The 25,668-nt window shown below is 46.2% G+C and overlaps 3 long non-coding RNA genes across 4 annotated transcripts in view; all 3 read left to right on the top strand.

Moving 5' to 3' along the window:
- The window catches only part of LOC140604819 (uncharacterized), a 44,752-nt gene extending 40,064 nt beyond the window's left edge, over positions 1 to 4,688 (top strand). Inside the window, exons 8-9 of the long non-coding RNA XR_012007646.1 lie at positions 2,852 to 2,921; positions 4,495 to 4,688. This is a non-coding gene — a long non-coding RNA (uncharacterized lncRNA). The remainder of the gene's footprint in view (positions 1 to 2,851; positions 2,922 to 4,494) is intronic.
- Positions 4,689 to 7,662: 2,974 nt separating this feature from the next.
- Positions 7,663 to 24,394, top strand: LOC140604823 (uncharacterized). 2 transcript variants are annotated; one of them, XR_012007651.1, is made up of 4 exons: positions 7,663 to 7,781; positions 7,875 to 7,914; positions 18,567 to 18,673; positions 24,162 to 24,394. It is a non-coding gene; the product is annotated as an uncharacterized lncRNA (long non-coding RNA). The 2 variants fall into 2 exon arrangements; XR_012007650.1 differs by lacking the exons at positions 7,663 to 7,781; positions 7,875 to 7,914; positions 18,567 to 18,673 and adding an exon at positions 20,158 to 20,324.
- Positions 10,641 to 13,808, top strand: LOC140604821 (uncharacterized). The gene is made up of 2 exons (XR_012007648.1): positions 10,641 to 11,495; positions 12,569 to 13,808. It is a non-coding gene; the product is annotated as an uncharacterized lncRNA (long non-coding RNA).
- Positions 24,395 to 25,668: the final 1,274 nt, after the last annotated feature.

The raw sequence follows: 25,668 nt of genomic DNA on the forward strand, positions 1-25,668 counted from the left end.
AGAAGGAGCATATTTTTTATCCTGCCTTTGTTTATGCTGGTGCAATCTTTCATGCTCCAGTTATCCACGTACATCATTGACAAAAAGACATTCAGTATAATTCAGGTAGATGATGGGATGACACCCAAATGCCAGTATGATTTTTTTTTCCTGATAGAGATAACCTTGTCTGAAATCGCCAAAGTTCTCAAAAAATAGAATCTTGTAACAAGAATGGTCTGACTTGCTGAAACTCCTCTGTAAGAGAGGGCTGGAGGAGACTCTGATTGTTCAGTATCCTCCCTGTCTTGGGGGAGCACGATTAGAACTCTATAACTGGGCAGTCCAGGTGGCTCAGTGGTTTAGTGTGGCCTTCAGCCCCGGGTGTGGTCCTGCCTGGAGACCCGGGATCGAGTCCCACATCAGGTTCCCTGCATGGAGCCTGCTTCTCCCTTTGCTTGTGTCTCTGCCTTTCTCTCTCTCTCTCTCTGTGTGTCTCTCATGAATAAATAAATAAAATCTTAAAAAAAAAAAAAAAAAGAACTCCTTAACCGGACACCATACCTCCATTGCCTGTGGGAGTTCCTCTGTGGATGCTGTCACTGCATGAGGGCGAGTCCTTTTTTTTGAAATTTTTAAAAAAGATTATTTATTAGAGACAGAGAGAGAGAGAGAGCATGAGCAGTGGGGGGAAGTAGGGAGGGCGAGAGCAGGAGGAGAGGGAGAAGCAGACTTCCCACGGAGCAGGGAGCCCCAGGTGGGCTCCATCCCATGATCCCATGACCCTGAGATCAGGACCTGAGCTTGAAGGCAGATGCTTGACGCTTAAATGGTCTGAGCCACTCAGGTGCCCCAGGAGGGTGATTCTTCAGGCAAACCTGGCTTGAGAGCTGCAGACCATTTAGCAGCTGCAGACCATTCATGCTGCTGGCCCCCAGTCATTGTGACAACCTAAAATAATCCTGTACATTTCCAGATTGCTTACTCCACATGGAGATCCATTGGCCTGGGTAATGGGGGTCACCAAACTTTGTTCAGTTTAATTGACTTTTAAGGTTGAAAAGAACAGCTAAAATCTGTGCATCCAATTCTTATTTCACAGATGAAGTGTAGGGATTTGTGATCCTTTAAGACTCTCTCATAAAATGGATGCCTAAAATCCCACCAGCGGAGATTAAGTTATGGATGGGAGCATAAAAGCACTCACTCTGACATCTTATTGTCTGCGTTGGAATCCTGGCTTCTCCCCTTTGCAGCTGGGTGATCATGAGGGCATTACTGAACCTCGTGCTGCAGTGTTGTCATGATTAAAATGGAGACAAGGTAGTATGTGCCTCACAGGGTTGTGGTGATGGTTAATTAAGGAATACCTGTGAGAGACTGCCACGAGATGAGCACTCCATAAACCTTTGCTTTGTGCATGTGTGTGAGCATGCGCATGTGGTCCATGTTCAGTAGGAGCTGGACTTGAGTTACGTAGGAACAGTGGCTGCCAGAGCCAGCCAGCTTTTGTGACCCACACGGAAGTCCTGGCTGGGAGAGAAGAACATGGAGAAAAGATTGGGCGTTACCTATGTTTGCTGCTAGGCTCACCGTTATATCTGCCTCTCCTAGATTGCACATGGCCGAGAAGAGAAACAAAGCTTGTTAGAGTCTGCCTCCAAGTGGGTAGAGGTGTTACAACCAGCGGTGGTGTGTCTCAGAGCTCCCTCACAGGCTAGCGAGTCTCAAACTTGACTGTGAAGGGAAAATGACAAATACAGATTCCTGCAATCCAGCTTCTTGAACTCCAGTGGTTTCAAGTGAGCCCCATATTTTGCATTTTCAAACAAACTCTCCAGGTGATTCTGAAGTAGGTGTCTCATTTGAAAAACAGTGACCCCAAAAATGTTTTTATTTTTAAAGATGAGAGGACATGATGCCCTCAGCCAACCAGCATCTTGGTGGCAGTGTGGGGCCTGGGAGCTAGGCAGCCTGGTAGCTTCCTGCAGGCTTCTCTCCAACGGCCCAGACCATGTAGAGGAGGCGCAGGCAGGCAACTGTCCCACAACTCGGCATTGTGGCTTCTCTGATTCTCTAGTTCTCTGGCCTCGGGGCCTTTTAGTTTCTTCATTCAAGCTTCCAACCCCCTAATTTGGCCATCAGAAGTAAATCCTGGAGGATCATTTTGTGAGCATTTCTTAAAAGGATCTTGAGACATTTACTGTAATGAGTAGTGGCATTTGGCCCACCTGAAGAGAATCAAAGAAGGATGGAAGGTCAGGGAATGAGAGGCTGTGGTTACTGCACAGTGCTGCTGCGGTTGCTTGTGGAGCCCATCCCTCTGCCACCTGCCACCCCCACCCATCATAGGTAGGGCCACCAGAGAAAGGTTTTGGTTATTGGGATCCCACTTGCCACCATGTCACCAAAAAATGTGCATAAGTATACATATATATTTCTTTTTTGAAAGAGAGAGAGAGAGAGAGAGAGAGAACACTTGCAGGGATTGGGGAGGGATAAAGGAAGAGGGAGGAGAAGGAGAGAGAATCTTAGGTAGGCTCCACGCCCAGCGTCTGCACTGGATGTGGGGTTCCATCTTACGACCTCAAGATCATGACCTGAGCTGAAATCAAGAGATGGACACTTAACCAACTGAGCTACCCAGGTGCCCCTGGTTCATTTTTAAATGAACTTAATAGTGAGAAGATAAACTTCACTTTCTAACTCACTGCCAGCAAACTCACTCTGAACATTGTGTGCACCTGCCAATTCATATTTCTTGGTCGCGCAACCACTCATTTATTGGCATTCTGTGCAGAGGCAGCTGGATACCAGCCTCCTTTCTTAATAAAATAATGTTAATGACAATAATATATCTCATTTTTTACAGTGTGTCAGATACTATGCCAAAGGCATGCTATATGTAATTTCTCATTTAATCTACACCAAAACCCTGTGGGGTAAGTAGTGTTATTACCATTTTATGAATGTAACACTGAGGCTTGGTAAGGTTAAGTCATTTGTCCAAGGTTATACTATAAGTAAGTGTTCAGGAAGGGACCAAGTAAGGTAAAACCCTCCCACCCCGCTGACTGCTAGGCCACATTCATTGTTTTTTTTTTAAGATTTTATTTATTTGAGAGAGAGAGAATGAGTGGTGGGGAGTGGCAGAGGGAGAAGGAGAAGCAGACCCCCTGCTGAGCAGGAATCCCAATGTGGGGCTCGATCTCAGGACCCTGAGTTGATGACCTGAGCCAAAGGCAGATGCTTAACCCACTGAGCTTCCCAGGCACCCCTGTTAGGCCCATATTCTTGATCAGTGTGTTCTACTGCAACTCGCAAAAACTCCATGCCTTCCCACTCCTGCCTGGGATAGGCATGCCTCACATGGGGTGGGGATGGAATGATGGGTTTGGTGCTTGGGGTCCATCACAGTTCCTCCTGTTGGTGACATTTCTCCCATATTTGGAAACTGCAACCCACTTTAGGACCTTCCTGAAGTTAGAAATGGAGACAATAGAGGAGAGGAAAAAGCAAAGGGTGAGGGATCTGGGAAAGTAGAGAGAATGCCATTTGGTTGGACCCAGTTGACAAGAGAATGGAAAGTCCTCAGTTCCCAATGAGTTTTTCTTGACTTTAACCCTGAGGTGAAGGGGCTCAGAGAGCACTGGGATGTGGGGAGAGATGGAAGCGGAAGGATGGAAGATGTGAGCTTTGGAAAAATGAGACATGTTTTGGTCTTTAGTCATGTCTCTTGGTGAAATCCAGCTTCCAAACAGGCAGCAGGCCATAGATACCGACTCCTTCCTCTGGTCCAGTGGGCCAGTCTCCTTGTGGGTCAGTCCCACTGACTTTTTACTCCTCAGAGCTCCCTGTGCCTTGAAAGGCCAGAACTGGCTTTGCCTTATGATAAATACCAATAACCTTGAGCCATCTGTCTTGCTTTGGCCTTCCTCACATGGTGGTGACTCCTTTCCAATCCTTCCTTTTCTGCTCATCAGCCACCATGCTTCCCATGGTCCACTCAATGGAGGAAGGAGACAGAGATAGATTCTTAAGTGGCCGGATAGCTAGAGTCCAGACCGACATGTTCTTCCTCCCCCTTCTATTCCTCAACCACCAACAGGTGGGTGTAGAGAAGCTCATATCTTCCTTTGTGAGCAAAACCTTGCAGAATTTCTCTCCCCTGGCCATCTTGCCAAATTCAGCCATAATCCAACATAGGAGAGCATAAACAGAACCGAGTAATATATTTATTAGCTCTGATCCGTATAGCCTGGGAACCCAGTGTGACAGAGCACCAACCTCACAGCTGGCTTCCTGCTTCTACCCTTGACTCCCCAGGGTGTATTTTGGATAAAGTTAACAGAGCGATCACATCATTGCACATCTGTGTTCTAAACCAGCCAAGGATTCCCTTCTCACTCAGAATAAAATCCAAGCTTCTTATCATGGCTTATCCTTCACAATACCTTTTTGGCTCACTGACACTACTCTCTTATCCTCTCTCTCCCCTCACCCACCCTCCACCAGCCACATCAGCCTCTTTGCTGTTACTCAAGAAGCAGAGATGATCCTACTTCAGCTACGCATTTACTCCTTCCTCTGCCTGGAATGCTCCTTTCCAGCCATCCATATCAACTGCCCCCCACCCCCCCCTCTTCTTCAAGGATTCCTTCAAGACAACATCAGAGAGGTCATCCATGATTACCCTAAATAAAATAACATCGCATTCCTGTTACTATTCTCACCTTTAACTATTATTAGTTTTTTATAGCACTTACAGTCATATCTGTTATGTTTGTTTACTTATTGTCTGAATGTACCCTCCTAGTTTCTAAGCTTAATACGAGCAGGGACATTGTGTGTTTCTATCACAAGTGTCTAGAATAGAGGCTGGCACACAGGAGGTGCTCAATCAGTACTTGCTGAATGAATGAGTGTATAAGGTGCCCTAAGCCAAAAGTCATATGAGGAGAGCAGGTGTGACTAGGTAATTTAGTGATTGCTGAGTTCCCAGTCTTCTTCCTCTACCAGAACTTACATATCGTTCAATCCTTCCACACATATCTTGATGGAGTATTGCAAAAAATGGCCACAATTTCTTTCCCTCTCTGTACTCATGCTCTTGCAGTGTGACTTTGTAGCTGCTTTTAAAAAGTGAGTCATAACTCTTGAACCAAACTTGTGACTTGCTTTGGTCAGTGGACACCAACAAACATGAAACACTCACAGATTTGAAAAATGTTTGCACAATGAAACCCTGCTGCTCTTGAGACCCTAAACCGTCATGTGAGCAAGACTTGACTGGTCTGAAGCATAATAAGAGGCACGTGGTCCTGTGGCCCCAGAGCCCCAGTGAGCCTCACACTTAGAAGCTGAGTCCCTGACTTCAGACACACGAGCACCAGAGGAGCTGCCTAGAAGAACCAGTCCAAATTGCATGACCTAAATGGCCACCAAGTTTGGAGTGGTTTGTTTCATGGCACAAGCTAGCTTCTGATATATATGTGAGCAGAGTTAAATAATGAGAGAAAAGGACTTCGTTGATTTTAGCATCTGCTAGTGTAAGGTTTCATAATTACAATCACCCGGTCTAGCCTAAAAGGTATTTTCACTGTAGGGCCATGCAGCAAATATACCTGGCCTTGAATGATGCTTCTTCAGTGCAGAGAATTAGTGCTTTTTACCTCTCCTGGTATCCTTTCTCTTTAGAAACAGAGAGGCATGTTGCAAAGCAGGTGCATCTCTATGGCTTTAGGACCTAAGCAAGGCAGATCATAGTGGCAAGAGAATTTCATAATTACATAAATTTTCTTCTAGAAAGGTAGAGATAAAGATGTTAGAGCTCTAATCTTTGAGGAGTTATAGAAGGAAATAGGAGCATCAGCCAGGTGGGACACTATTTTTCCTGGCGTTACTCATCCCAGGACTAATCCCCTCATAAATGAAAGGTAGGGCACCAGTAGAAGAAGAAAGATTGAAAAATCAAAGCCTGTGGTAGCACCGAGTTGTTGGGGTCACTTGTGAAATCCAGCAATGTAGGAAACATTATTTCTTTTCACTGTCATGAGCCAGTTTTGTGACTGTGAGTGAACCTTTTTATATATGGAAACTTCAGGTTATTTATCATAAAGCATAAATATCTGGCTGCTTGCCACAGTTTCTGGATGGGTGTTCTAGAACTTGTCATGAGGCTGGGATGTGCCAGTTCAGAGACTTGCCTGCGTGAGTGGTGTTGGTTAGGAGCAATTTGGTGTCTGCCCTAGTCAATGAGTGTATTTGGGTGGGGATGGGAGCTGTCTTTTGTTTAGAACCTGGCTGGTGGGCCCGGGGGAGTGCTGGATATTTATGGCATCATATGGAGCCAGACTGCAGGAGTCTAATAATAATAAATAATGCTAATTATTTATTAATGCTAATAATGCTAAACTGTCTAATATGTTGAAGGCTATTACATATCTTTGAAATTCATGCTTGTTGGCATGCAGTAGAATAAATCCTCTGTATCGTACTGCCAGTTTACTTACATACAAAAAGGAAAGGTAGTGCATTGGTCTCAGAAGGAACATCGGAACCCAGCTGATGGATAATCCAGCTGTATAGTGATTGAGGGGTGACCTGGGAAGGAAAACATGGGATATATTGATTGATTCCTGGAAAGTCAGCTGCACAATGAGATGAGTGAGCTACAAGAATGCCTCCACTCACTCACCAAAACCTTTCTACTGCTTTCACTCCCGGGAGCACTCACTGGGGGAAATGACCATTTTTGTTATAAGTTCTCAACAAATCCAGGAAGCTTCCTCAGGAAGTAGTTAAGAATGTATCTGGGCTCTGGGAGAAACAATTCTTTCTCATTCAACAACTATTTATTGAACGTTTACTATGGGTCAGGCACTGTTGTAGGCACTTAAAGTGCATCAGGAAATAAATCCCACAAAGATTCCTGTCCTAGGGGTGGATTGTGTGTTTGGAAACTGAAAATAAGTAATAAACATAACAAAGTAAGTAAATAAGAAGGTTTGTCAAAAGGAGTTATGGGGAAAAAAAGCTAAAGTAGAGATAAGAAGCATCAGGAAGGCTAGGGGGTGGGGATAGGGCAGTTGTGTTAAAAAAAAGTGGTTGGTGTGGCCCTCACTGAGAAGGTGAGGTCTGAGCAAGCCCTGAAGGAGGTGAGGCCCAAATTCAGCATGGAGAGATGGTTAGCACATTTGTTTGCCATTGTATCTGTCCTCCCAAGAATCTAGTCCAATATTTTATACATAGTAGTGGCTTAGTAAATCATTCTTGACATGAATTGAATTAAACATGACCTAACATTTCATCAGCAAGGGGAGGGGGGTGGCTTTTCCCAGAAAAGGAGATAGATTTTTTTTTTTAAATCTATTTCCTTCACTCCTTTATTCACATCTCGCTCTCTAACCCATTGCCATCTGGATTCTGTCTTAATCAGACCAATATGGCCAAGCTGTGGCTCCCGAGGAAATACTAGAGTTGCTGTGATTTTTCTCTTGAGCAGCTGAAGTCTAGCTAGTGCTGCCAGGGGAGCGTGTAGAGACCCTTCCCCGTCCCAGTGGCCTGCACAGCCAAGGCACCCCTGGACTGCCAGGACACACCTCTCCTCTCTCCTCCTGCCATAAAATTCCTGGCAGAGAGCAAGATGAAGCTCACTTCCCTCAAGTGTCAGAGGGGTAAGATGTTAACTTTTCTTATTCAAGGGGGAAATGGACTTGATTGACAGATGAGAGAGAGCTGCTACTCATTTACCCACCGAAAGATATTATATGGCTTTAAGCAGTGTTCAGGAGCACGAGAAGGTAATAAACTATGTGTGTAAGCTCAGTTCTCAGGGGAGGGAGAGCTGCTGCAAAACCCACACTCAAATTGTTTCTTTCGTGCTCCTTTTTTAGGCCCTCTGTGCATGCCATGCTTAATAAAGGCAATACAAAGGTAAGATTATAAAGGAGAATGAGGCCTATCAAGGAAGGAAGGCTTCCTCTGTGCTCTCCTGTCACCCTATTCTTCCCATTCCGCGGCCATTGCGGCACATGGGGAAGGGGGACTGGCTGGCGGCAGGCAGGTATCAGAAGAGTGAATGACGGTCAGATGGATTATTAGATGAATTTGCAGTGTCCCCAGTGTTGTCATAGGTTTGTTTGTGTGCGTGTGTGTTTTTGATGGAAACCCACTCTCTATCTCGAGAGACTAATAGCTAGTTCTTAAAAATCAGAGCTGCTCCTGGCCCTTTGAGCGCTCTACAGCGTGGCAGCAAACTGGTCACGACTCTTGGGCTCTACATTGCACTAAGGTGACCAACTGGGTCACCTTACACAGGTGCTGTACAGTTTATTTGCCTCCTCCATCTCTTTGACTACACAGCTGGGTACATTGTAGGTGCCAAGTAAAGACTCATTTATAAGTTAATTAGTCTCCCCTGTGCTTTTGATGGCTCATTTTACTATTGTAAAATAGTATAATATCCTAAAAATAGCGTCCCTATTCCTTCTTCCAACTATACATGAAAATACTTCATCAGCACATTAGTCTCCAGAATGAGATGAAATCTGTGGAGCTTATTAACTCCTTGCGGTAGAATTGTTGTAAATAAGCGATAGAGAGTATTATCTTGCCTTCCCTGGAAACTTCCAGGTGTTAGGAAGTCCTGGGAAGAGCGCTGGCAGGACAGGCTAACCAGTAACTGTTGCATATTCAGCAATAGTAACGGTCGCATGCTGCACACAGTGCATCCGGGTCCCGAGCTAGGTGCTTATGTGTATTAATTCATTGAATCCTCACAGCATGAAGTGGGTCAGTACCATTATCCCCATCTTGTAGATGAGAAAACTGAGCTGCAGAGAGATGAAATGGCTGTTTTCTAAGATTTACAGCTATCAAGCAAGCAGAACCTGGATGTGAATCCCGACAGTAGAGCTGCAGGATTTTCTTTGTAAGCCACCAGGCTATAACGGCTCTTCAGCAGCAGTTAGTATATGATGATTCTTTTATAGGACTCTTAAGCAAGGTTTGCTGGGAAAGGAAATGCTAGAATTGCTTCTAGATAACTGTTACTTATTTAGAGTTTGCCACCTTTCGCTTCCACTGTTCAATTTTTTTTTAAGTTTTAAATTTAATAAGAATTCATAAATTACAGGGGCAATTATTCATCTTGACAGACAATATAAACAGCCATAGAAATTCCTTCCCATTCATTCATTCAGCTGAGTGATGAGGCCACTGTATTCACTGTGGGTGGGCTAAGGACAACAGAGATTACATGGAACGACAATTTCTCTCTGGAAGTTTTCCATTCCTCAGGGAAACAAGAATATGCCCACGAATCCTGATAGAATATTGGTTTTTGCAATATGTGGTGTGTGTACAAGGCGATGGCAGGGCCACTCTGCTTACTGGAGATTGAGCTTCTGATGGAGGGATAGGGATGTATCATGAACAAGGGGTGGCTTGGCTGCTACCTGCTGGGATCAGGGGATTTTGATTTGAGCAGGGAAGCGACAGTGCAACACTAGCCCCGTGTTAGTGAGGCGGTGCATATTGCTCTCGGGCTACCAGAGAAGTTTTTTTTTTTTTTTTTTTTTTTTAATGCCTCTTTGCCTTTCTTTTTTTTTTTTTTAATTTTTTAAATTTATTTATGATAGTCACACAGAGAGAGAGAGAGAGAGGCAGAGACACAGGCAGAGGGAGAAGCAGGCTCCATGCACCAGGAGCCCGACGTGGGACTCGATCCCGGGTCTCCAGGATCTGCCCTGGGCCAAAGGCAGGCGCCAAACCGCTGCGCCACCCAGGGATCCCACGAGAGAAGTTTCTGGAGCTCGACTACTTGGGCTCAAATCCTGGTCCTACTACTTTTAGCTTTCCCAATTTCTCATCCGTAAGGAGGAGGTAGAAAGAGGGAACGAGAGTTTCAGTGGGAAATGGATGGAGTAGTCTAAATAAGAGGAGGAGGATTTATTTACGAGTAATAGCGCAGTACCCCTGAGCCGTGGTGGTTACGGGGAGAGAAAGGGACATCATCATCCTCAGACCTCCGGGATTGAGGGGAGAGGACGCCCAGAAGGACCAGCAAGCTCAGCCTGGAGGAAGCCGCCTCCCGGGGAGCAGTGCCCGTCGGGTGGGGGGCACAGCTGGCCTCAAGGACCCCCCAGGGGGGAGCCGGCACTGTGACCGCCTTCACCGCTTGGGCCACCTGCCTGCCCCCCCCCCCCCCCCCCATTGACCAAGCCCAACCCTGGTCTCCACCCTTGGGGCCCTGGGGGCTGGTGGGGCTCCTGCAGGTCCTGCCCCAGAGGAGAGCTGGTGGAGAAAGCCCCTGGGGATCCGGGGGGGCCGCGGAAGCTCTCCGGCCCAGAGGGGAAAGCACAGAAGGGCCTGGCGGTGCCCGGGCTTGCCAGTTCTTAAGAACTCCGGGTGGGGATTTAGATTGGCTTCCCGAGGCAGTGGGAGCCAGGCGGGGCTGGGAGCAGGGCCGTGACATCACGAGGGAGCAAACCAGCCCTGGGTCCGACGTAGTGTCAGGCGGAGGGAGAACGGGTGCAGGCGGGGAAGTGCTGGGTGGGACCCAGGCTTCCCCTCCTCACCCCCTTTCTGCGGTGGCCGGTGTTCCGGGGCTTTCTGGAGGCCCCGCTGCGGGGTCAGGAGCTTCTCTCCCATCCCCACAGGAGGCACCTCGCAGCAGGGCCTTTCCCAGATGGACCTTTCTCGGTTGACTCCCGCTCTCTCCTTCTTGCCTGGGGTTTTGGAGCCGCTCTACTAACTGCAGCCGGGTTGGCTACGGATTCGGAAAGCGCTGGGTCTGCAGCAGCCCCCGCCTGGGTCTTGGACCTGTCACCCAGCCAGGGCGCAGACCGCTGGTGGGGACGGAAAGTTAACGCGCCTCGTTACGGCTGATGCAGAGAGTCCCTCTGACAGACACATGGGGTAATGGCTTGGGATGAACACACGCCGACGGATAATTGGAAAAGAGACTTCTCATTGTTCTTCGGGCCCATGATTCATTTGCTGTAGAAGTGATCTCGTTGGCTGTCCTACACATTTCCTCTCTGAACCATGTTTTTCTTGGATTGACTTAAATATACAAGGAACAAAGCACTTTCTGAAAGAAGCAACCCAATGCCAACATGTTGGACCTGAGAAATCAAGATGTCTCTGTAGGCAAGGCTTGAAGGGGTGTGTTTCTCTATTCCCTGACAGTTGTACATGCACCTGCTCGGCCATAAAGCACTCAACTCTGTCTTTTCCATAATTTTTGGTGGCAAAGAAGTGTGAGGCTGAGTGGTGCAGGAAAACCGTCAGCAGCCACCTTGGGGAACAGATGCACTTGTTCCTAGCCCTGCAGAGTGGGCTCTGGAGGAAGACTCCCACCCAGGGGATTGGCTCACAACTAGGTCAGCCTGGTCGATTTAGTTCTTTTTCCTTCCAGGTGCTTCGTTCCAAGCCTTAAACCCCAAACCTGGGCGGCACTTCTTCCTTCCTTAGAAAAGCAATTACACGGCAAGACATTACGTTTCTTTCGAGTAAGTCACCCATTTACGCTCCTCTTATCCAAATTGTAGGCCACTCAGAAGGCTGGCTGATTGCAAAGAGGCTCGAGTTGGGGGTGGGAGGAGCGAAGGGACCTCATTTTCTGATGAACACAGATGAAGTTGCAATTTGCCCTTCCCAATCAACAGCATCGGGAGACATCCGCAAAGGTCACCCCACTAACCGTATTTTACAAGAGAAATCCGAGATCCTTTCACAGAATGGTCAAGGGCAGTCTTTGCCCTCTCCTTCAGTGCTCCTCAGTTATCGGATGATCTCAGATGAATTTGGATCGGGCTTCAGTTTTGCTTTTAGATGCACATAAAATAATTGCTTTTGAAACAATACCCTCGTGATTAAAAGACCACTGCAGCTAAAAATATTTAAATCAGGAAGCATCCCAAGTAAAAGACTTGGCAAAACACATCAGATATGACAAAAATTTTGCTGGCAGAGTGCAAAATAAGTATCAAAAGACTAAGCTATACATAAGGCACCGTGAAGTGCTAGAGTGCTGCTCGGTACCATTTGGCCCAAGATGTTTATATATCTCCGTGTAATTGTAGCTAATCATATAAATTCTTTGTCTCAGTTTGAAATCTGTTCAGGTTGACACCTCCACTTTCCTGTTGATTATTTTTCTCCTGTCTTCTGATCTCCTTCTGCCTCTTACTTTTTGAAGGATAAACTATTGGCAGAGCATGAGCTCGCAAAGCAGACATTTGACTCTATTTTTTTCTTTTCCCCGTTCTTCTATGTTTATCTCCAGCAATTCTTGATCTTAAGCTCCAGATCCACCTCAGATTCTCTCAGTAAGTCCCCATTTTAACTTTCACTTGCCATAATCATCTCCTCCCTCCCCCCTCCTTTCTTTCTTATTCCTTCCCTAGGTTTTCTCCATTTTACAGGGCAGTTATAAGTACGCTCTCATGTATCGTGGCTGGGTTGTTCTACGTGGTGGGCTATGTGGGTCACAGCTAGAGTTCATGATATTATTTTCCCCATTTGGAAGACAAAGCTTACCCTGAGACCAGTGTTCTTTCTCTTTTTGTCACTGCTCTCTCAGACCAGCTGACCAGATTCAAGTTGGCCAAAAGAAGAGGTGAACTATGGTCATGGTTGTGATCGTCTCGCTACTCACAATGGGGAAGCTGTACACGTGGATTGTAAAGTATGTGCATAGATGGAGGTGATCCAAGAGAGAGTTGGGAGTTTCTACCTGTTGAGGTCTGAATGCTTGTGTCCCTCTCACTTTCACAGGTTGGAATTGCAACCCCCAAGGTGATGGCATAGGAAGTGGGGCCTGTGGGAGGTGTTAGGTCACCAGGGCAGACCCCTTATGACTGGGATTCATGCCCTTATAAGAAGAGGCCCCAGAGAGCTAGCTTGTCTTTTTTGCCCAGTGATGGTTGTCAGTGCAAAAGGCTGCCCTCCCCAGACCTGCAATCTGCAGGTGTCTTGATCTTGAGCTCTTCAGACTTCAGACTGTGAGAAATAAATTTCTGTTGTTTATAAACCACCCAGTTGATGGTGTTTTTGTGGTAGAAGCTCACACAGACTAAAACATAGGGAGAGACTGTCCTTTTTCCAGTGGATAGTCTTTCCTGCTTTGTCGAATATTAGTTGACCATAGAGTTAATGGAAAATTGGACAGCCACATGCAGAAGAATGATACTAGACCATTCTTTTACACCAGACACAAAGATAAACTCAAAATGGATGAAAGATCTAAATGTGAGACAAGAATCCATCAAAATCCTAGAGAACACAGGCAACACCCTTTTTGAACTTGGCCACAGCAACTTCTTGCAAGATACATCTATGAAGGCAAGAGAAACAAAAGCAAAAATGAACTATTGAGACTTCATCAGGATAAAAAGCTTCTGCACAGCAAAAGAAACAGTCAACAAAACTAAAAGACAACCTACAGAATGGGAGAAGATATTTGCAAATGACCTATCAGATAAAGGGCTAGTATCCAAGATCTATAAAGAACCTATTAAACTCAACACCCAAGAAACAATCCCATCACGAAATGGGCAAAAGACATGAACAGAAATTTCACCAAAGAAGACATAGACATGGCCAACAAGCACATGAGGAAATGCTCCGCATCACTTGCCATCAGGGAAATACACATTAAAACCGCAATGAGATACCACCTCACACCAGTGAGAATGGGGAAAATTAACAAGACGGGAAACAACAAATGTTGGAGAGGATGTGGAGAAGGGGGAACCCTCTTAAACTGCTGGTGGGAATGTGAATCAGTACAGCCACTCTGGAAAGTGCGGAAGTTCCTCAAAGAGTTAAAAATAGAACTGCCCCATGACCCAGCAATTACACTGCTGGGGATTTACCCCAAAGATACAGATGCAGTGAAACGGCAGGACACCTGCACCCCAATGTATATAGCAGCAATGTCTGCAATAGCCAAACTGTGGAAGGAGCCTCGGTGTTCGTTGAAAGATGAATGGATAAAGAAGCTGTGGTCTATGTATACAATGGAATATTCCTCAGCCATTAGAAATGACAAATACCCACCATTTGCTTCGATGTGGATGGAACTGGAGGGTATTATGCTGAGTGACGTAAGTCGATCAGAGAAGGACAATAATCATATGGCTTCACTCATACGGGGAATATAAAAAATAATGAAAAGGATTATAAGGGAAGGAGGGCAACTGAGTGGGAAAAATTAGAGAGGGAGACAAACCATGAGAGACTCCTCACTCTGGGAAATGAACAAAGGGTTGTGGAAGGGGAGGTGGGTAGGGAGATGGGGCAACTGGTTGATGGGCACTGAGGGGGATACTTGATGGGATGAGCACTGGGTGTTATACTATATGTTGGCAAATCAAACTTTAATAAAAACAAATGAAAAAAACATATAAGGAGTAGTGTTTTGGGGATAGGAAAAGGAGGAATGGGATGACACTGGGGTAGAACAGAGAGTTTGTCTCACTATCTCTTCCCAACAGCACAGATGTTCCCAGAAGCAGTCAGAGTCTGGGATACCGTGGCACAGGGCAGAGTTCTCCTGACCCTCAGTGCTCATGACCCATTACTTCCTTGGAGCTTCAATGTAGTCCCCCCCCTCCCCGCTTCCTTTTTTTATTTGTTTATTTGACAGAGAAGGAGAGAGAGAGAGCGCAAATATGCAGAGTGGTAGGGAGAGAGAGGGGGAGAAACAGGCTCCCCATTGAGCTGGGAGCCCTACACAGGGCTCCATCCCAGGTCCCTGGGATCATGACCTGAGCCGAAGGCAAACGCTTAGCCGACTGATCCACCCAGGTGCCCCTTTCAATGTAGTTCTTAACTGAGTGTGATCCCAAGGTTGACAGCTAGGGAATTTTACATACCTAGATTCCAGAAAGCCCACTGGGATCTAGGAATAGAATTGTTTTAGAAGATTTTCCTTTAGTAACATTTCAATTTATTCAACACCTTCCCCCATTAACATCCTAGTGTTAAAACAATAGGATCATTTTCCGTCTAGAACTTCTTAAGGTTCCTGCTTCCTCGGATTTCGAGTGGCACTTTTTTGGACTACTGAGCCCACAGTGTTTTTCCCATTTCAAAGTCCCCCATATGATCCCTGATCTCCATGAGGATGAGTGCTGCTTCTTCTTCTCTTTGGAGGTCTAGCACTTAGCAGGAGACATGCCACAGAGCTGGAGCTCAAAAAACACTTTTCAGCATTTACCGTGTATTGATGGGGCAACTAATTTTTTTTTTCACTTAAATTTGTTTTGCTTTCCAACCAGACTGTAGTTACCCCAGGGCATTTTTACCACATCACCCCACAAAACATGCTATTCTTTGCACAAGGTAGGTGCTCGTTATAGACTTGTTTTGATGATGATTAAACTCCACAGTGCTTTATTGAATCCCTTCTCTGTGCCAGAGAGTGTGGTAGGTACATAGAATGAAAACATGGAAAAAAGAAAGAACCCTGCCCTGTAGGAAGTCAAAATATAGCCTGATAGTAATAACGTATTCCTGGAGTCTGGCAGAGAGACACATCTTGTTCAAATAGCTGTTGTTTTAATCATCATCGTGTAGACTCAATTTCAGAAGTACCTGGTCATTGTCATCTGATCACCTGACATGTTCAATGCAAGGCTGGGATTCAGGTTAGTGCCGGCGTATTTTAAAAGCCCACGAAGCTCGTGCATTGCTTCCCACTTTGTAACTTATTCAATGTAGATTCAGAGCAACTGTCAACCCTGGCTCTGTGCTGGGCGCCGGGCAGAGAGAGCATGTGTATTGGCTACATTACTAGGTTTCAAGGACCCACAACTGGGACTCATACCAACACCACTGACTCCTCCTGGGAGGCAGATTCCGCTAAGTGCAAGAACAGAGATAAAAACCAAGTGTTATTGTAATGATTAATTTTGACTGCAGCGATGCTGGCAGAATTCACAAACGAATTGACATTTGAGTTGGCCCCTGATACCGGATTTTGACAAGCAGACGTTGGAGGAAAAGACCAACTCAGACAAATGAAAACAGGATAAACAAAGACTCAGAGGAGTGGAAGTTTTTGCCCTAACTATACAGTGGAGGCATTAATAGTTGGGTGTGGTCTGAACACAGAATTTTAAGGGCTGTGAATGACCCAAGGCAGGGGTTGCACTGTTCTTCTCTGGGTCAAATCAGGTCTTTGGCCACATTTTGTTTGGCTTAGCACAGGTTTTAAATTTCTTTTTGAGTTGCCGCCAATATTTAAAAATGGGGAGATTTCACAAACATGTTGAGATTGCAGGCTTTTCTTGAAAACAACCTAGCAAGAGTGTGCCTGCCTCTCCTCCAGGCAACAGCTGGCTAGGATTGAATCATGGCTTCTCTTTGCAGACAGGCAAGCAGAGTCCTTGGGCTTGCCATTGTCCCCACTAACTGGGCCCAATCAGATGGCACAGGCAGGTATTTGAGTCGTCCCCTTCGACCCAGAAGCTTCACTGACAGCTGCGTGCTGGGCGAGCTGGTGTCTGTTTCAGGGAGCTTTATACAGCGGTTGACTTAAACACACATCTGGATGGCTCTTGGGAATCGGGGGACGTTTCACAGCAGGAAGAGTGTCAGGAAGGCGTCCCAGATGCTGCTGTGAGGAATCTGGTTCATCTAATTAGATCCTCGGCTGGTACACCTGGTAGATTTTTAGAGGCAGGGGATAATGACCCTCACAGTTTAAAAGATCTCTTTCCATGGCAACCCACAATGCTTTTGTCAATTTGAGAGCTTGTTAGCGTCTCCGGTTTATCTTGCCCTGATAAGTGAGTTTTCTTTTCTTCGGGAATGTAGACTGGCAGTATGCCAACAAGAATTGAAATCCATTTTCTGAACAAAGGAGGAAACGTATATATGTTTTTTTTCTTCCTCTTTCATTTCTTTTGTTCAGCTGTTATGCCAGTCAGATGTTCAGACTTCTTGGACCTCTGCGAGCTAACTTTTCATTTCCCTTTTTCTCGGGGAGGGGTGCACTTTGATTGCACCGGTGCCCATGTACCTATGTTGGACTTGGGACACGAAGCCATTCCAAGCCCCCAGATGCAAACACACGGTCACATACACACAAAATGCGGGTGTTTACGTTCTCCAAACCCACAAGACCCTGTGAGCTCTTGCTCATACACAGACACACTCTGTGCCTGATGCCTATTAAGAGTGAGAGGTTCCTAACTGACATAACCTTCTTTTCAGAAGAATAAAATAGAAGGTTACTGAGTCGACGAGCTAATCTGTCTAATTAGATGCCTCTGAGCGAAATGCATAAAATTTGCATGAATTATCTTAACATGCAAAGAATAGGACACAGGAAGGAAAAACTCAAGGAAATTTGCATTTTGGTTGGGGGGGGGAGGGGGAGGCTCCACGGCTATAATCCAGAAGGTCCTTTCTGCTTTTATGTTTTGGAACTACACTCAAGAGGAGCTGCCGTGGGCTGCCCAACGTCGGCAAAGACAGTCCTTGTAGCCTTGGCTTTGCAAGCAGTTACTCCAAGTCTTGCTGCGGGTTGTGGGTGAAGCAGCCATCAAGCCCGGTCCTGCTGTGATGTGGAAGCTTCCTTTAGGCCCTGCTGGGGCCCCGGGGATGATGTTTTTCTGTCCTGGCCTCTCGTGGGCTGGGAGGACAATTGCTTCTTGGTCCCTAGGTGGCACTGTGGTATCTATTGTAGCAGATGCTGCACTTTGGTTAGCTGCATCCCTGCTATTTAAGATGGAGGAGAAAGAAGAAAAGAAAAAAAAAAAAAATCCAACTCCCCCCTGCCTGCCCCCACACCTCCTAACATCACAACCTGCTCTACGTAGGCACACCTCCTCCGTCCTGCCCAAGGACACCGTATGTTATTTATTCTCAAATGATTTATTTAAAATCGGTGTTTCCCTTATTTGCTTTGCTATGTAGGGACATAGCAAGCTCAGAGATCATTGGAGAGCTTAGCTGCTTTCTCTACTTTGCCACCCCTGCTCCAGTCCTCCCAGTCTTCCCTTCCATGACGTTTACACTGTGCCAGGGCCCAGTGGCTCCTTGGCCCCTAGGGAGGCACTGGTTAGGAGTGGAGCCGGGGCTGAAAGGAGCAGCTTGGCAGTGGTGGGACCGGGAGGATGGCAAACTGGCTGAAATGCAAAAAGGATGGGAGGGAAGCCAGTTGCTGCTTCTCCCATTCCTTTCTTTCTGGCAGTCTAGAAAACCTGTTTCCTCCTGGACTGATGGGCTTGGGCCAAGTGTGAGAATTACATTCTGACATCTAGTTAGAGGTGGTGAGGTTCAGGTGGAAGGAAGAAGAGCTCACACATTAGGATTGCCTCAGTTTCCCCAGCTGAGGAAACAGGGCATCCTACTGATTCAATAGGCAAAGACTGGAGGGCAGTATTAAGGGTATTTATAAAATAATAATAATAGTTTCTGGAGATAAGATCTAATTCTTAAAACATCATAGCATGTAATGAACAAGAGGAGGAGACGCAGGGGAAAATAGGTACCTTGTGGGTAAGCATGAAAAAGTTTGTAGGGACTTTTTTTCCCTTGGTGCTGATAATCTCATTTCCTCCTCACAGCATTGTTTTTCTTAATTCACCGAAGATGATGCTGGGTTCATTCTGTGATTTTGCTCAAGGTCACAAATTTAGGATGGTTGTTTAACTCCAAGGTCTTCCCTCACTAGGTATGGTTTTCTTTATTATTTTCCTGAACAAATTCCTCCATTGGGAAGCAATAATATTCAAGTCTAACTGATCAACATTTGCCTTACTTGCTACCCCAGAATCAAATCAAAGTGCTATGCTTAGGGGCAAACTAATAAAAGCAGCCCTCCTCTTTGTTTGTTTTAAAATGACAGTTCTGACTTTACCTTGACTTGAGAAGCAATAACCTTAGAGCCTTTTCTCTGTTCACTTTCAGTTTTGTTTGGGAGTTGTTTTTTCGTTTATCATTTGATCTGTTTGTGCCTTAATGGTACCCTCTGTAAAATAGGTTGAACAAACTTTGTCCAGGCATTGAACATCTAGGGAAAATAGATTAATGTTGCATGAGAGAGACTTGGGGGTCTTTGAATTGAAAGATTCAAGACAAGCATTAGTTTTTATCATTGTTTTAATAGCAATTTATTAAGCTAAAACCTTAGGGAATCATGTAAGAATATATGATTTCCTCTGCCTGATTATGTCTTTGAGTTTTGTAAAAGTTTATAATGGATGAAATAGTACTTAACAGCTTCATAAACCAAACTGTTACACACATTTAAATGGTCTTCACTCTTATTATCTTAACTAATGAATTTTGCCAGGCATCTCTGTTATAGCTGTATGATTTATAAAGATTATATTTACTTTTTCTCCTTATAAGAACCTAATGAGACCAAATTGGTTGCATGTAATCAGACACTGGCCTTTTTCATCTCTTCGGGTTTTATTTACGAAAGCTTATTAGAGCAAACGTACTGAGTAATATGCAGCAATAGCTAGGTTTTGCCTAATGATCCCAAACAGCCAACACAGAATGCAGATAATGAAATGACAGGCTGATTACAAATGCAAGGAGAAAAGTAAATGCACTCAGAGCCCATTTCGAAAATCCTTACCTAGGCAGAGCACCCATTAACATGTTTTCAGTCTAAGAACAGCAGCTCGTACAGCGAGCTGGGTTGAGACACACGTCTCAGCAAATGAGGGCTGAGTTCTTTGCTTAGTTTTCCAACAGTGTAGGGTTGGGCTCAAGGGCTCTGTATGCATGAGTGTGCTGAGTGGGGACCGCTGTGGCACCAGAGATTAGGTGACACCACTGCCACCCCCCCATTTGTGAAGAAAAAGTATGAGTTCGTTCATTTCAAGAGCTGAAGTAAATACTTTGGACTCACATTGTTATTTTCCTTTTGGAGCCAGCACAAAATACAACCTGGATTGATATTACCCAGTTAGAATTTGGTACCTGTCAATTGTCTCCCCCAAAGACATAGAAACACATGATGACATTGCTGGCCCGAGGGCCTCACGTCAGTGCCGTCTTGTGAGTCTATACCCTGTTTGGTTGCCCTTAATCTAGAGCGAATCCCTTCCTTGTTAGGATGTTCCTCCCATTTTGCCACAACAAACATTTTCTGCCCTTTCAGAAGTAGAACATTGAACTCATTTTTTTCTAATACGACTCAGAAGGACCTTAGGGATGCGGGACAGCTTTACTGTTTTCCCAGATGTCAACCTTCCATATTTTCAGTCCTCTGTAATGACTTGGCCATTCATAAGACCTTCCCAAACCATGTGGGAAGCAGTTTATACATTTATCTTCTTCCTGTACCACCTGCCTGCATAATGCATTTGGTAAGTTTATTACCGTTTGGGAGAACAACTTCCCCTGTAGAGTTTCAAAGGGTGTCCCCTCATACTAGTATTTTGAGATTTGCAAATAAATCTGTTTTCACCTGACTTGTACCATGGAAGATTTTATAGCTTGAGACAATGTTTCCTCTTTAGTCTTTACATTTCCAGGTGGCTGATATCCCAAGACCTTGGACCTCCAGGTGGTTTGTGAAACCTTCTCTTCAAGCTATCCCACTAGGAGAGCAATATTCTGGTTACTTGTTTATTTATTTATTCAAGCCTTTGCTCTGCAAGTCTGTTTCCTTCACCTAGACCAGACTAAACGAGTCTAGAACAACATATAGTAAAGGGCAAAAGCAATTATGGAATCAGAGAGTGTCAGAAGCCACCCTTACCATAGGCTGAAGAAAGTCTGGTTTAAAGAAGTCAGATCACATTATTAAAGAGAAACTTGGATTACAGGCAGCCAATTTGGTCTCATTAGGTTCTTAAAAGGAGAAAAGGTAAATATAATCTTTATAAGTCATACAGCTGTAACAGAGATGCCTGACAAAATCCATTAGTTTAGATAATAAGAGTGAAGACTGTTTAACATTTTTTAAAAAAAGATTATTTATTTATTTGAGAGAGATAGTGAGAAAGAGAGAACAGGAACAGTGGGGAGAGGGAGAAGCAGGCTCCCTGCTGAGTAGGGAGCCTGATGTGAGGCTTGATCCCAGATCCCAGGACCTGGGGATCATGACCTGAGCTGAAGGCAAACGCTTAACCGACTGAGCCACCCCAGGCTCCCCAGGCGAAGATCATTTAACCGTGCATAACAGGTCTGGATTAGAACTGGACTCAGACCAGCCTTTTTTCCCAATGCCGAAGGGCAAAGTGACAACTCTTGTTTTTGTTGTTGTTGTTATTTTCTACATGTGGTCAAAAGTTCATGGTCAAAAAATATCAAGAGTCCAGTCTTCAGCACTTTTCCATTCTCCATTCTGGCTCCCATTCTGGTGAAGGTGTTCCTGGCTGTGCTCCCCAAACACCCAGGGGCGTGGTGCTGCTCCCCATCTTGCCTCGGGTCACCGGATACACCAGTGTGACCTTGATGGACTGTACTTTTGTAACCCCTTTCTGCTGCTTGCTCCTTCCCTCCGTCCCATCAACTTGTTACGTGGCTCCTGCATCAAGACTTCCTGTTCTGGAAGCATACTGTGGCCATGGGACCCTGAAGGTAGCACTCTAATCGGAAATTCGATTTCCAGCTGAGATACCCAGGACCCCATATTTGTGTTTTTCTCCTCTCTCTTCCTCTTATGACAGTTATAGGAAAAGTGAATATTGTGTACCTGTGGAAATCACGACTACGGGGAAGATGACTCTGGGCAGAGAGGTCTTTTCTACTATCTATTGCTTTCAGGTGTTGATCTGGGCTGCGGCTGGTCTTCCACATAGAATTCTGTTTTTTTTTTTTTTTAAACAAATTCTTATCTCTTGTGTGCCTTTATTTATTTTTTTAAAAAGATTTTTTTGTATGTATTCATGAGAGACACAGAGAAAGAGAGGCAGAGACACAGGCGGAGGGAGAAGCAGGCTCCCTGCAGAGAGCCAGATGTGGGACTCGATCCCAGGACCCTGGGATTACGACCTGACCCAAAGGCAGATGCTCAACTGCTGAACCACCCGGGCGTCCCGTCCATATAGGAGTCTGAATCCACTTTTTGCCCAGAGGCTACGACTCTGTCATTTTGATCTCCCTCTTTAGTCCTTTCCTCTCAGAGGAGAGCACGGGAGGAAAATGACCGTCAAGGTGACTGGACGTAGAACTTCTGCCGGGATTAGCATGAGCACAGCAGGTGGAGGGAGGAGTGGGTGGAGGAGTGTGTAGAGAACAGCGAGGAGGAGAGCACCGCAGAAGGCAGCTCTTCCCTGAACCACATTGCTGCCTGTTGTTCATTCTGTATAACATCTCTCCTCCCCCGGTTTCTGGTTCACTTCTTCCTCATTTTGTTTGGTTTGATAGTTTTGTAACCTGTTCCCCCTGCTTCTCCTGTTTTGCTTCCTGCCACACTCTTCTTGGACACCTTGCTACTTGAACCAGTGAGCAGTGATTCTGTGTCACATCGTCCCAGACAAGTCTCCCCGGGTGAACTCTAATTCCCCACCGGTTGTTGCTGGCTTTTGATGTTCTTCTCATTTGCCTAGGCTGTTTGGGATTCTGAGTGTGAAGCAAACGTTGACTCCTTTTGCATTCAGGGTGCGTTACATAGTATTTCAGGGCTTGGTATCTGCTCTTTCTATGGGAAGCATTTGAGCCTCAAAGAATTTATTACCCAAACTTCTTATCTCTACATTTATGAGAATCTTGTAATAACAATGGTGGATGTTATCATCTGTATAGGACTTTGAAGATGGTAAGTGTGTCTGCAGGGCCAGCCTCGTGCAGCTGTTCAGCCCGCCCGCTTGGGCAAAGGTTCCAAGCACCTGATGGTTCTACCTCTCTTATGATCGTAAACTTAGGAGTAGAGGAGTAGAGATGCCATTAATTCCTGCTTTCCGAACTTCACGCTCTTGTTGAAGAATGCTCTGCACACAATGGACACTCAATTTTCTGGATGGGCTTGTAAATCTCAGTCCTTAACTCAAATGTCCCCGGTACAGATTTACTGTAATTTAAGAAAATCCAATACATAAAGCTAGAATTTACGGCACATATTATTTGTATTACAAAAGGATTTATCACCGGACTTCCTTTAATAGCAAACTCCTTGGATGTATTCAAGTTATTTTTGTCTTACAAGGCAACATAATTTACACAGGAAAAAAACAGGTGAATTTGATTAAGAGTCATATTGATTGTGTAGAATAAGACTTAACTCTTAGTGACTAATGGCCTGGGGGTATCTTTTTTGATCCTAGAGTTATGTCATATAGAAAGGTGGCTTGTTGGGGCACATGGGTGGCTCAGTGGTTGAGCATCTGCCTTCAGCTCACGGTGTGACCCCAGGGTCCTGGGATCGAGTCTCGTGTTGGGCTCCCCATGGGGAGCCTGCTTCTCTCTTTGCCTATGTCTCTGCCTCTCTGTGTCTCTCATGAATGAGTGAATAAAATCTTAAAAAAAAAAAAAGAAAGGTGGCTTGTTATTATTATGAACCACAAGCTCTCAGTTTATGCAAATGAAAATTGTGCAAGGATAGGTACAACGGAGGGAAGAAGCAGCGTCGTCCCTGGTTCCAGCCCAGAGCCTAAAATCTCTCCTATGGTAGATAACTTGAAAGGAATTGGAGATGCACACGCACATGCACACATGTATATACATGTACACACACGCACATGCACACACTCTATTTTTTCAGATAGGAAGGAGGCATGGATGGCCTTGGCCTTGCAGCCCTAGAATGATCCTGACTTTGCTCGGGCCCTTCCTCAACCCTGCTCTGACCCATCCTGAGCTCTGGGACACCCCATCTTTGCCCCAGTGGGTAACTCTCCATGGGCCCGGGTCAGCTGCGCCCCAGGGCAGGGCAAGCGAGGGCAAGGAAGCCACCGCAGGTGTTTGGGAGCTGACCAGCTCCTGGTGGAGTTGAGCCTCTGTGGGAACTCGCCACCCTGGCTTTCCTCTGATGGAAACAGCCCACCTCTCAGCTCTCTCTCTCTCTCTCTCTCTCCCTCTCTCTCTCTCCTCCTCTTGAAAGCCAATTTCCTGCTTCAATCTTATTCTTATGAATAGAAACACAGAGCTTGCATGGAGAATGAGAAACTACTGTATCATAGGAAGCAATCACACAGAACACAAAAAGCCATTCAAAGTAATTAAACTACTCCCATCCCCTCTTCTCTATTTCCTTTCAGCTCCGCGCTGCTGGGCCGTTTATCTCTGCCACCACAACAGCCCGGCCGCAAACAGGCGAGCCGTTCTCTGCCCGGCTCCTGGGCTCCCGCCGGGAGGGCACAATTAAGACAGACCCTTGCCTTCTTGGCTGCCAAAGCATCTCAGCTTCTGAAGAGCATGGGAAGCAACGCCATCAACCCCCCTGAGGAAATAAATAAATAAATAAATAAATAAATAAATAAATAAATAAATGCATGCATGCATGCATGCCGGGGAGGCGAGGAGAAGCTTCTGGGCGATTTTGCACTTGTCCCGGGGGTGGGGCGTGGCTGGCGCGGACCCGGGTGGGAGCGATGGGGAGCTCATTATCTCCCAGCCCCTGGAAGCTTTTGTTCTCCTCCGCAGCAGCTGAGGAGGCTGCGGCTCTGCTCCCAGCTGTGCAGAAGCTTGCAAGCTTCTAGAAGTGTCGGGGATGGCAACGTGACTCCGGCAGGCGCTGCCCAGGGGAGGTGGCAGCTGGGTAGGAAAGGGGGCACCCCTGGTTCTGATGAGCAGGATTGAGTTATCAGGGCCCCCCGTGTGGGTACCTGCAGAGCTGCTGTTGGGTGCAGACGCAGGGAGAGAGGAGAGCGAGAGGGAGAGGGCTGAGAGGGGGGCTGGAGGGCTTTCCTGTCCACCCCACCCCCCCACCCCCCCGTCCTGGCCCCAGCGTGACTGTGGCAGCTGCTTCAGAGCCTGCGCACCTCGGATGGTGTCGCATCACGGGGACTTAAAGTTGCAGATAAAGGGGAAGCCCCCCGAGTGACTCAGTAGCCTCCGCTCGTCCCACTAGCCCAGCATCGCAAGCCCGTGTGGAATGTTGCATCAGGATGGGAGGCGTTGGGAAGCTGGTGAGAGAGCTTGAGGAAGTGGGCCTGAGAAAGGACTCCCGAACCTCCAGAGGTCACTCAGTCCACCAGCAGCACCAGGTGGGGAAGTAAGAGGGGTCACAAGGGACCCACGTGAGAGACCTCTTCAGGCGGGCTCTCTGTGGAGTGCACTGGGCTGCCTCACAGCATCCACCCCCGCGGGTAGACTGTCCCCTGCCCCTGCCCTAGGTACCAGCTCTGCTACTGCTCTTTCTGGGGTTCAGGGAACTTTGCATCCAATAGGCAACCTGGTCTAGATTGAAAATTTTGCAGAAGATGTGCCACAAAAATGCCAAATCACACCATGCGGACCATCTGGAGCCTATCTGAGAGCTAAGTGAGGTGCACGACATTCTGGGGGCTGCCCCACTCACAGCTGCAGCCAGAGACTGGTCCCAGTAAGGGACCTGAACTTCCTGGTTCAGGGAAATGTCCATTTCAGCACAGCCCAGAGGCCCTGGATTCACACCCTCCCCAGTCCCAGGACCCGGTGCAAAATTGCCTTAGGTTTAATCTGGGGAGCTGGCGCCTTGCCCGTTCCTCACCGACAGACCTGCACTATTCAGCACTTGTTTTGCATCTGTCATTATCTTTTGTATGTGAGGAAGTTTAATGTGCA

Source organism: Canis lupus, chromosome 15 (genome assembly GCF_048164855.1).
Source record: "Canis lupus baileyi chromosome 15, mCanLup2.hap1, whole genome shotgun sequence".
Lineage (NCBI taxonomy): Eukaryota > Metazoa > Chordata > Mammalia > Carnivora > Canidae > Canis > Canis lupus.